Raw genomic sequence first — 9,940 nt, forward strand, 5'->3', positions numbered from 1 at the left:
TCTTAAATCATCACTGAACATGTTTGTCAGAGATTGTTCTGCAGAGATTTGCTCCAAAAACTAAATGAAGAGCTTTCTGGCTACATCAGACAGCTGATGCTTTTTCATTCTGCTCTCTGGGGATGAAAGGAATTCTGGGAATTGTAGTAGAAAGTTTGAAGAGAGTGGATGGAAAAGTAAATTTCCCCCGCTCCAGTAAAAGTCTTAAAATGCAGTTAACATGACAGAGTGATGCAGTGCGACAGTGGCAGTGAGTAAAGAGGTGACGGCCGCGCTGCTCTGTGGGTTTTTAAAGCACCGCTTCTATTCTGGAGGTCTTTAGGCCCTTGTCCCGCTCTGATAGGAGGGTATAACGTGTTCGCTGCGGCCGCCTCTCGCCAAAGCAAACACACATGAATAATCTAGATGAAGTGTATCTATCAAAACACGTGTCCGCCTCGCCCCGGCCTGCATACTGTGCACCGCAGCCTGGGGTAATTGTGGTTTTTCAATTGGTCGGTGATGGAGAGCGGAGCGAGCGTTTACTGGAGTGAACGTCTGACCACTTATTACCGCTGCAGGGTGAAGCTGAGGCTGCAGGCCCGGGGGACAGGGTGTGGTTTAGGGGCTGCAGGGTGAGCTAAAGGCAAAAAGAAAGAGAGAGGGAGAGAGGGCATGCAGGGAAAGAAGGATACTTTGTGATAAAGGAGAGGTAGGATGTAAAGAGGAGAGCTGAACCCAGTCTCTAACAGCTGCTGACGACCTGTGCAGGCGAGGCCTCAGCCAACATGGCCGCTGCAACGAGAGCGTCTTCTCAAGCAAAGAGGAACCTGAGTTTTGTCTTTAAAGGAATAATCAAATATGAGTTAAGGATAGAGGAAGCATCAAACAGCTGACCTATTCAACTCTGTGTGCTGTCGCTTTCTTCTCTCATTGTTGGAAACGAGGAGGATACGCTAAGCCCACATGAAACCACAGAGGTCTCCTTTTTCTCAGACTTCAGATTTTCTCTGGTTTGCGTTTAAAAAAAATAAACATCCCAGGCGCCTGCACAAATAAGATGCAGTAATCAGAAACCAGGATACAAGGGTTTAACCAGGTTTCTCTGTGTGCAGCTAAACGCCCAATATATCCCCGATATGATCAAAACCAGGATGAGGTTTATAACCGGGATACTCCGGTCCATGAAGACGCAGGTTCACACACAGAAACATGGAGACAGGTCTGTTGAGTATTTGAGGGTTTATTATAAGATGGTTACAGGAAGTCTCTTTATATTCAAGCAGACAGTGAGGACTACAGAATGCGATGAATGAGATATTTACAGTGTTGATCTTATCTTTTAATTTGTAGTCCTGGACCTTATGGGACTTGGTTCTGAGCTCCAACATGTGCTTAGTTTCTAAAAAGTGCTCTCACTGCGAGTGAATTAAAAGCACGTTTAAAATTGTATTTGGTTAATGTTAGATTTATGAAGAGTCAGATGAAGGTTGATTTATTCTGACAGCTGTCTTTATTGAGACTAAATCTTTAATTTCTTATTAAGACTTTGCAGATGAGTGTCTATTTTAACTGCTTTAATATTTACTACGTTTTTTGTTTTTTCCAAAGATTTTTTTTTAGATTTTTACACACTACAAACAAAAGATCAATGCAAACAATTCAAGTAAGTGATGTTTTTGTATAAGAGACACAATAAGTGAATATGTGATAATAATTTAAAATAAAAGATTGATAAATACATAAACAGGAGAATAAAGAATAATGAAACTTTAATACAATGAATAAGTTATTTAAAAAAAAAAGAATAATTGGAAAAGGTAAAAGAGCAATAAGTATGAAAATACAAATAAATATATACACAACATACATACATTTATATACAAACACATATACTGCGTGCACAATTATTAGGCACGTGAGTATTATTGTGAATATGTTAAAAACTATGTTAACAGTCGTTTTCAAATTTGTCAAGAAGTCAGATAGTGAATATATTTCTTCAACTGTGTGGTTAAAATGATGCTTTTCAAATTACATTGGCTGTATTTTTTAAATAAATGCAGAATCTGCAGAAATGAGCGAGACAAATTATTATGCAAGTTGGTGATAAGAGCATATAACTTGTGAAAATTAAGAACTAGGCACCATTTCAAACGTTCTGTTGATTGAAAATAATAATATTTACAACTGTATTCAAACTTCAACAAAAACAACCGTTTTCTTTAGATTTGTGTACAAAATAAAACCTTTAATGTCTCTGAAACATTTCAAATCTAAAGTGTTTCTCAAATGTCCAATATAACCTCCTTTTCTTTCAGTGAGGGTCAGCGGTCACTGGTAAACTGATTTAGTGAGGTTTCTGATGACTTCTCTGCTGACACTGTGAGCTGTACCTTGTATGGCTTTCCAAAGAGGCTCTTTTGAGCTGTATTTCTTGCCATTACTGTAAATTATCTTCTTCAGTATTGACCACAAGTTCTCAGTTGGGTTGAGATCGGGTGAGCAGGCAGGCCAGTTCATGAGGCGATCCTCTTTAAGCCAAAAAATACATGCACATACATACACATGGAAATGATTCTAATAAAAAAATGAATGGATAAATAACTATTTACTAAGTTTAAGAAATAAACTGCAACATGTAAATGAGTGTCAGCAGTAAATCCTGCTTGATCCAGATGTTGCTCTGTTTAAACGTTTTTACTGCAGTTTGTTGAAATTTAGCCTCAATTTATCCCTGTACCGGGATCAGGGATCAATATTTTAAGATAAAGAAAAATGTTTCAGGATCTAATCCAATTTATGAATATATGTTTTTTTATTTTAAATATTCACTTTCAATGTTTTATCCAGCCTGAGATCAGATTACTGGAAACCAAACTGGACTGAAGGCCAGTTGAGATGTGAGGTGAATCATTTTATGGGATGCAGGTGTGCAAAGATGCTTTCGTGCATCTTCTGCTGAGAGATAAAATAATTTTGTGCAAGAAATACTTCTGTCTGATTGAAGCTGTGGAAACAGTCTGTTGAATCCCTGTAGGACTTGTGTTTTTCTTTAAATGTGCATGAATTAGATCTCTCTAAACCTTCACTCAGAGTGATTAAAATAAAAAGCTGAGTGTGATGGAGAAGGTGTGATCAGTTGATTTCAGGGGGGAGCTGGCTCGTGTGGTTTTTGTTGAGGACCCAGGTTTGTGTTTAGGTGTTGGGGGTGGGTGGAGGACTTGTAGGTGTGCGTGCCCCGCTGACCCGCTCAGGAATGTTTGCCCCAAGTTCAAACCCGCCCTCGGGGGATCTCTGGGTCTGTAGCTGTTGCTCACCTCTGTCGGCGACATTATCCAGAGAACTTCACCACAGCTCCACCTGAACGTCCAGCAGGCAGCATATTTATATTACCCCACCACGTCAGCCCATCCTCCCCCACCCGCCCCCACCCGTCAGGCCCGGTCTCACAGTGGATCGCTTGTTTTTGACCCCAGAGTGTCCCCCCCTGTCCTCCTCCACTCTGTCTCCTAGCTGCTGAGAGCGAGGGGTAAATAAAACAATGTGTGGATTAATGATCAAGTGATTTGAAGGCTGTGTTCTTCCAAGAGCCGCAGCAAACCGCTCTTTATTTACCCAGAGGATAAATCAAAATTATGGCCTGTATCAACAATAGAACAGCGCTCCCCAGAGGAAAAGAAAATGATAGATCATCAGTGGAAAAGAGTGTGCTGTGAATTACAAAAGTCCCTTCTGTCTACTTATCTGATAAAAGCTGCTCCTTCACACGCAACAACATGACAAACAGATCATTTCAGGATTTCTGTTCAACGCTCTGAAATGATCCTCTGATGGTTCTGTCACAGGGTCAGAGAGGTGAAAGAAAACATCTCACAATCTGTAGTTTCTTCAGCACCGTGATGTGTTTATAGGAGCATAAACACAAAATCCATTTTGATCACGTTGGACAGAGATTTATCAAAGGAGAATTTTCCATCTCATGGGGGGTCCTGACCCTTCAAACTCGGCCGTGAGGAGAGGCGGAAAGCTCCTCAAAAAGGACTTTAACTCCTCAAGGGTGAAGATTAAATGCTCGTCCTCAACTTTCAAGCATCAGGATACTTAAAATATTCCCTAGTTTTTTCTTTTCCATGTTTGAGGTCCACTAAAGTCATTATTCGTCTGCTGGTCGGCACTGTCAAACACTTCTCTTCTTCCCAGCAGTGAAACCGTCTCATTCGTTCTGAGGCTTGTCTGGAAAATCATTCTTTCATTCACACTTGATTTAAACATTTTATTTCTCTTTCAAATAAACAAATTACAACCAAGCTGTTGGAAAATAATCTGAGGCGGAAATGCAAACTGCAGTTCCATGAGTGTCCACACGACACAGGCTGCAAATTCCACGTTCACTGCTAAAGATAATATTATTTTCAGGATGTTAATTTTTATATAAAGCTCATCTGTTTGAACGATATCGAGGTGAAAAGTCATGCATTTATTTGCCTTGAAGTGGAAGGGAAAGAAACTGCAGTTCTTCAGGTGTCCACTAGAGGCTGTCTTCAAAACAAAGGGATCCCTGTTAGAGCCTGTAACATGGTACAATCAAGCGGCAACCTCCGGTCTCAAACTATGAAGCCCATGTGGAAGTGTTATAAACTGCAATACATTGAGAATCCGCTTGAGGCTGAACACCGGAAACCACATAGACATGAATGGGAAAAAGACGATCTTTGCAGCATTAATAAAAATGTTTACAGCCTGGTTCAAAAAACGGCTTAGCCCTACGTAGCTAATCTCTCTATCGGCACTCACTGAACGTTGGGTGTATTTTTTTCTAACGCGACGGTTCAGAAGATATTAAGATTACGAGTTTTTGCCCAAATAAGGACATGACTGACTTGACTTCCTGTCGGCAACACATAGCTACTGGCTAGGAGGCTGAAACTCCGCTCCTTTGCGTCACACCCTGCCTGGTTGAGTTCCACATTTCCAATATGGCTGCCGCCGTCGATTGGCTTCAAAACAGCGCTCAGGAACAGTGACGTCACCGATACTACGTCCATGTTTTATACAGTCTATGGGTGTGATCTGCAGTCTCATCTGAGGTCAGCTGTAAGAACTGAGCTTATTATTTGAACCCCTCCCCTCTCGTGTAAATGCCATGAAAGAGTTTATCTTATGGCTGATTTGGCTGTCAGGGAAGCACATTGTGGCTGTTCACCAGGAGGCTTAAAGTCGGCTTCAGCTCCACCTTTTTGTTTCTAGATTAACTCAAAGAGCATCTTTGGGCTTCATGACCCCTCTGTTAAAACACTGTGAAAAAAATCCACACCGGTGACGCCATATTTACTCTCTCATCAGCTTGTTGTGGCTGTGCTTGCTCTTTTTCTCTGTATGTAATGGTGGATAACAATATATAAATCATGTAGCGGTTGTGCTAACATGTCGGGTTTCATTTTGAACAGAAGCTGCAGAGGAATGGTGGTCGACATTTAAAAATGCTGACTTGGACTATCTTCTGATTTATCCAGAAACGGGCAAAGAGGTGGATCGGAGGCTTAAAGCTTTTAAATCCTCTCTGGGATCTCTTCAGGCCTGGCTTCATTTTTTAAAACTGGAGCTGCTGTGTAGTTCCTTCCTCTTTGGTGCCTTCTAGTAGTTGCTTTAAAGTTTTTATAAGCTGTTAGACATTCAATACATTCTCGTTTCATTCTCTTATCGTAGGTTTTTACCATACGGAGACCCGCTCTGTAAATGAAGGGTTAGGGTTAAGCACACATTCCTGGGCGAGTTAATCCCAGTCTGTGTCTTTCTGTGTCTGGGGCTCTTGGAGGATTATTCCTGTGTCAGAGAGGGCTGGTACTTGTGGATTCTCTATTTTTAGTTCTGAGGGCAGCGCTGAGTATTTCCTATCTTTCAACATGTCTGTCCTTTAGAGTTTCCCCTGGAGCTGCAGCTCACCCATGAACAGCTGTCTCTGCTTATAGCTAACACACAGCCAGTAGACCCTAATTGACTGTTGCATTAGATTTGCTTGTCAGTCTGCCAACATCAGCCTTAAACAGCAAGCGGGCTGTAGTTTGCTTTCGAGGAGAGGGCGGCGTGCGTGCAGTCTGAGAGGCACGGCTCAGTCCGGAGTGTGCACAGGCTGCTTCAGCCCCCTGCTGGATCAAATCTGTACTACACTTAAAGAAACTCTGATTCTAGTCTATTTAAATTCTGCACATTTTTTATCCATTCAGGCTCCACAACAGAACAGGAAGTGATGCCTGTAGTTCACCGCTGCACAAAGTGTCCTATCTGTCCTATCACCACACCCACTGACCTGTGGACCTTAAATCACATTTCTTGAACTATGTGAGGATTACTGCTGAGGGGGGTCATGGCAGTTTGGGGGATTTCTGCATCACCCTGGAGGCCGAGGGTCCGCGGAGGTCCAGAGCCAAGAATCCTGGCTCAGTTGGCCGTCATGGTCAAGAGAATGTTCATGCTCGAATGTCTGATTATGGCGGCGTGTGTGTTTGTGCGTGTGTGTGGTATGTTGTGTTTTAATATGCATGAGCTCGACATATTTTGACCATGAAATGTAATGAAATTAAAGCAGGAAGGGTTGAACTTTGAGAGAGTTTAAACTAAATACATGTCAGCATTGCTTCAACATTCACAGTTACAGTAGTGCTGGAGTTTTTGAGAAGCATTTGTTCTAAAAGTTCTTCTCCCTGCAAAGATACTCAACACATGTATTGAAGTAAAGACGACATAAAGCATCCTCTCACTACAAGGAACATGCAAACAACACTCAGCATCCCTCCGATGTAGATTCTCAGAGATAACTCCTGTTTCCATCATCTTCAGAATCCAGTGCAACATTCCTCCATGTGTCCTCTTCCTGCAGCCTGAGAGTGAAACTACAACACCTCTGAAGTTTCACAAACTATGAAATTCACTTCAACTAACGCACACGTGTAAATATTTGACTTTTCTTTCAGGTGAGTTGAGTCAGGAGGCAGAGAGCCGGGTTATAAGATGGATGACGGGGTAAGAGTGTGGCGAGGTGAGGCGGGGTGAAGGCGGGGGAGGTTAATAGAAAGCGATATAACGTGTGATTACAGTCATCTCCACTGACCCCAGAAAGAGTTGGGTGTTGGCAGCCGGCTCGCTGTCTAATCTCCAGCTGCTCGGTGACTAATTGGAAGTGAGAGCTTATGTATTTTTGTAATGAGCTGACAGCATATTTCCACTCCTCGCTCCGAAGCCTCGCCTAATCAACATGGTCACGCTGTTTCTCTGTTAGTGACAGCTCTCACCACAATGGCCGTGACAAAACAAAACGTCAAGCACACAACGGATGCCTGTGTATATGTACGTTTATGTGTGTGTGTGTGTGTGTGTGTGTGTGTGTGTGTGTGTGTGTGTGTGTTTTGGGTGGGCTGCAGCGGCTCCTCCAGCCCTGCGTCAGTCTGCAGCCTTGGACGAGAGTAAGAGAGTTAAATATGGGTGAGGAAATAAGTGCAACAATAGTTTGGAAACATGAATGTAAAATGTACAAATGAACAATCACAATATGAAAAATGAAAACCTGCAAACATGATTTGAATTCAGTTTTTTGGAATTGAGCAGCTGCACATTGATCGCAGGCCTGAACCTGATCAAACTTATTGAACACAGCTGCAAAACTCACTTCATCTGAAATCTAAAAACACAATCTGTCACAGAGAGGGTTTGAGACGACACTTTTGGCACATTAGTGGCCGACCGTCAGACATTCAAAATCCACATTTCCTCTCTGTGTGTCTAATGTTTAAAGATAGAAGTGATGCATTCCTGTGACAGGCTGAGTTATTATCTAAAGGGGGTCAGTGATAGCTTGGTCTCTATCTGCAGCAGATGTGCTTTATGAACCAATTCTCTTCACCTTTTGGGGGCGGCAGTAGTTCAGTCCATAGGGACTTGGCTTGGGAACCGAAGGGTCGCCGATTCAAGTCCCAGTATGGACGAATCTTGGCAAGTGGACCGGTGGCTGGAAAGGTGCTGGTTCACTTGCCTGGGCACTGCCGAGGTGCCCTTGAGCAAGGCACCAAACCCCCAACTGCTCTGGGTGCGCTGGTTGACGGCCGTATCCTCACTCTGACATCTCTCCCTAAGCATGTTCACTGCATGTGTGTGCATTGTATGTATATACCAAAAAAACTGTATGTGTAGCATGTACAAAATAATAGCATGAGTGAAACAAATTGAATTTCCCCCCTGGGGATCAATAAAGTACCTTTCTTCTTCTTCACCTCCATGCATCTGTCTCATCTTCATTGATGATTTTTACCCCCGGTGTGCGTTAGTGACAAAGACACAACCGGGGGGACGTCTGTTTACTATTTGACATTTTTGCCGCTATTACCGTAAAAAGCTCTGCATCTACAGCTTGATTTATTCCAGTTTTTGGTGATACATCAGACACCTTCAGTAAGTTTTGATCAACTCCTAGTCATCAAAGATGCAGATGCATTTCAGAGTGCCATGAACTGACTGTCTGTCCAGTGCGCCTGTCACTGCAGGTACATTCAAGGACTGTCGTAAATGTGCAATACAGTCCTTTCATGGCATTTTTCTGTGAGTCAAGATAATCAAAATACAGTCACAGTGGTCACATCAAGAATGTTTTCTTTTGACATTTTAGCAGGGACAGGCTGAATTATTAAACTTAAGATATTACACAAGTAAAAGTGTTAAAGGAGTGTTGACGATTTTAACACTTGGTATAACCCTGATACAGATATCTGATCGACTATATGAGTTATTTAAAGAGTGAAGATGTTTTGGCAAAAATCAAAGACTCAAATGTTTTGAGTTTTTGTCGACTAAAACTAGACTAAAACTATAAAGGGCTGAAAAGACTAAAATGTGACTTAAACTAACAGGCATATTCATCTAAAGACTAAGACTAAATCTAAAATAGCCGCCAAAATTAACACTGCCCAAAAGTCCTTCTTCCAAACAATCTCATGAAATGTGTGTTTTTATTTTTTAATGTTTTAAAACGAACTCCTCGACTCGAGATGCAGAAAGAACAACAGATGATTATCTCCCATTTCAAACCAGTGCGTTGGATCTCAGACGATCGTGAGTCGAAGCGGAGGAGGAATAGATTCAACATTTTGATTGATATCTGTTATGATATAATTTCTGACTTCTGATATAACTCTATAAGAAACACGCGGCTCGGTCTGCGTGTCATAAATTCAGCTCCACCATGAATAAAACCAAAGACTGAGCGAGCTGTTTTCACAGCTGGACTCTGAGCTGTGCGTCAGCTCCACTGACCGTCATCACGGCGGCGTTTTGTTCCAACAAAAAGACTCAGGAAAGTTTAGTTTGTATTCTTTCATTTTTTCAAACAGCAAATCCTTTAAGTCCAAACATGTTTGACTTTCTCCGACTGTCTGATCAGGAGATGTATTTCATATTCTGCTACATCTGTTTCAGCTGAATGTTTCTCTGTGTGAGGACGTTTGGCCTGAAGGAAAGGTCAGGAATGTAACAGACTCTCAGATGCATCATGGGAAATGTAGGATTGAGTGTTTTTAGACTAAATGTGAGGAAGTTTTCACCTCTGCTGCACTGATATGATGATACTCTAGACACTCTTAGGAGGTCAGGGTAGCCTGTCCCTCACAGTGGACAATTTACCGGAGGATGGGGAGGTGGCACGATGTCAGGATGATGCTAGCGTAGACATTATGCAACGTTTATACGATTTCCACGAAGGTGCATGAAGCAATCAAGAGCGACACTGCAGTGACGGTTCTAGACCAGTTTTACTGGGGGGGCCAGGCTGGGGCCAAGGGTGTTGTCAGAGGGACACATTCAACCCTGACAAAAGAGACTGAGAAGGGCGAGGACCAGCTAAGAACAAACTGGCAAAACATCAGTGTATCCCTATATACTAGACATGTATACTACTGTGTACTATATCAACATG

The sequence above is a fragment of the Notolabrus celidotus genome, chromosome 22, assembly GCF_009762535.1.
Source record: "Notolabrus celidotus isolate fNotCel1 chromosome 22, fNotCel1.pri, whole genome shotgun sequence".
Classification (NCBI taxonomy): Eukaryota; Metazoa; Chordata; class Actinopteri; order Labriformes; family Labridae; genus Notolabrus; species Notolabrus celidotus.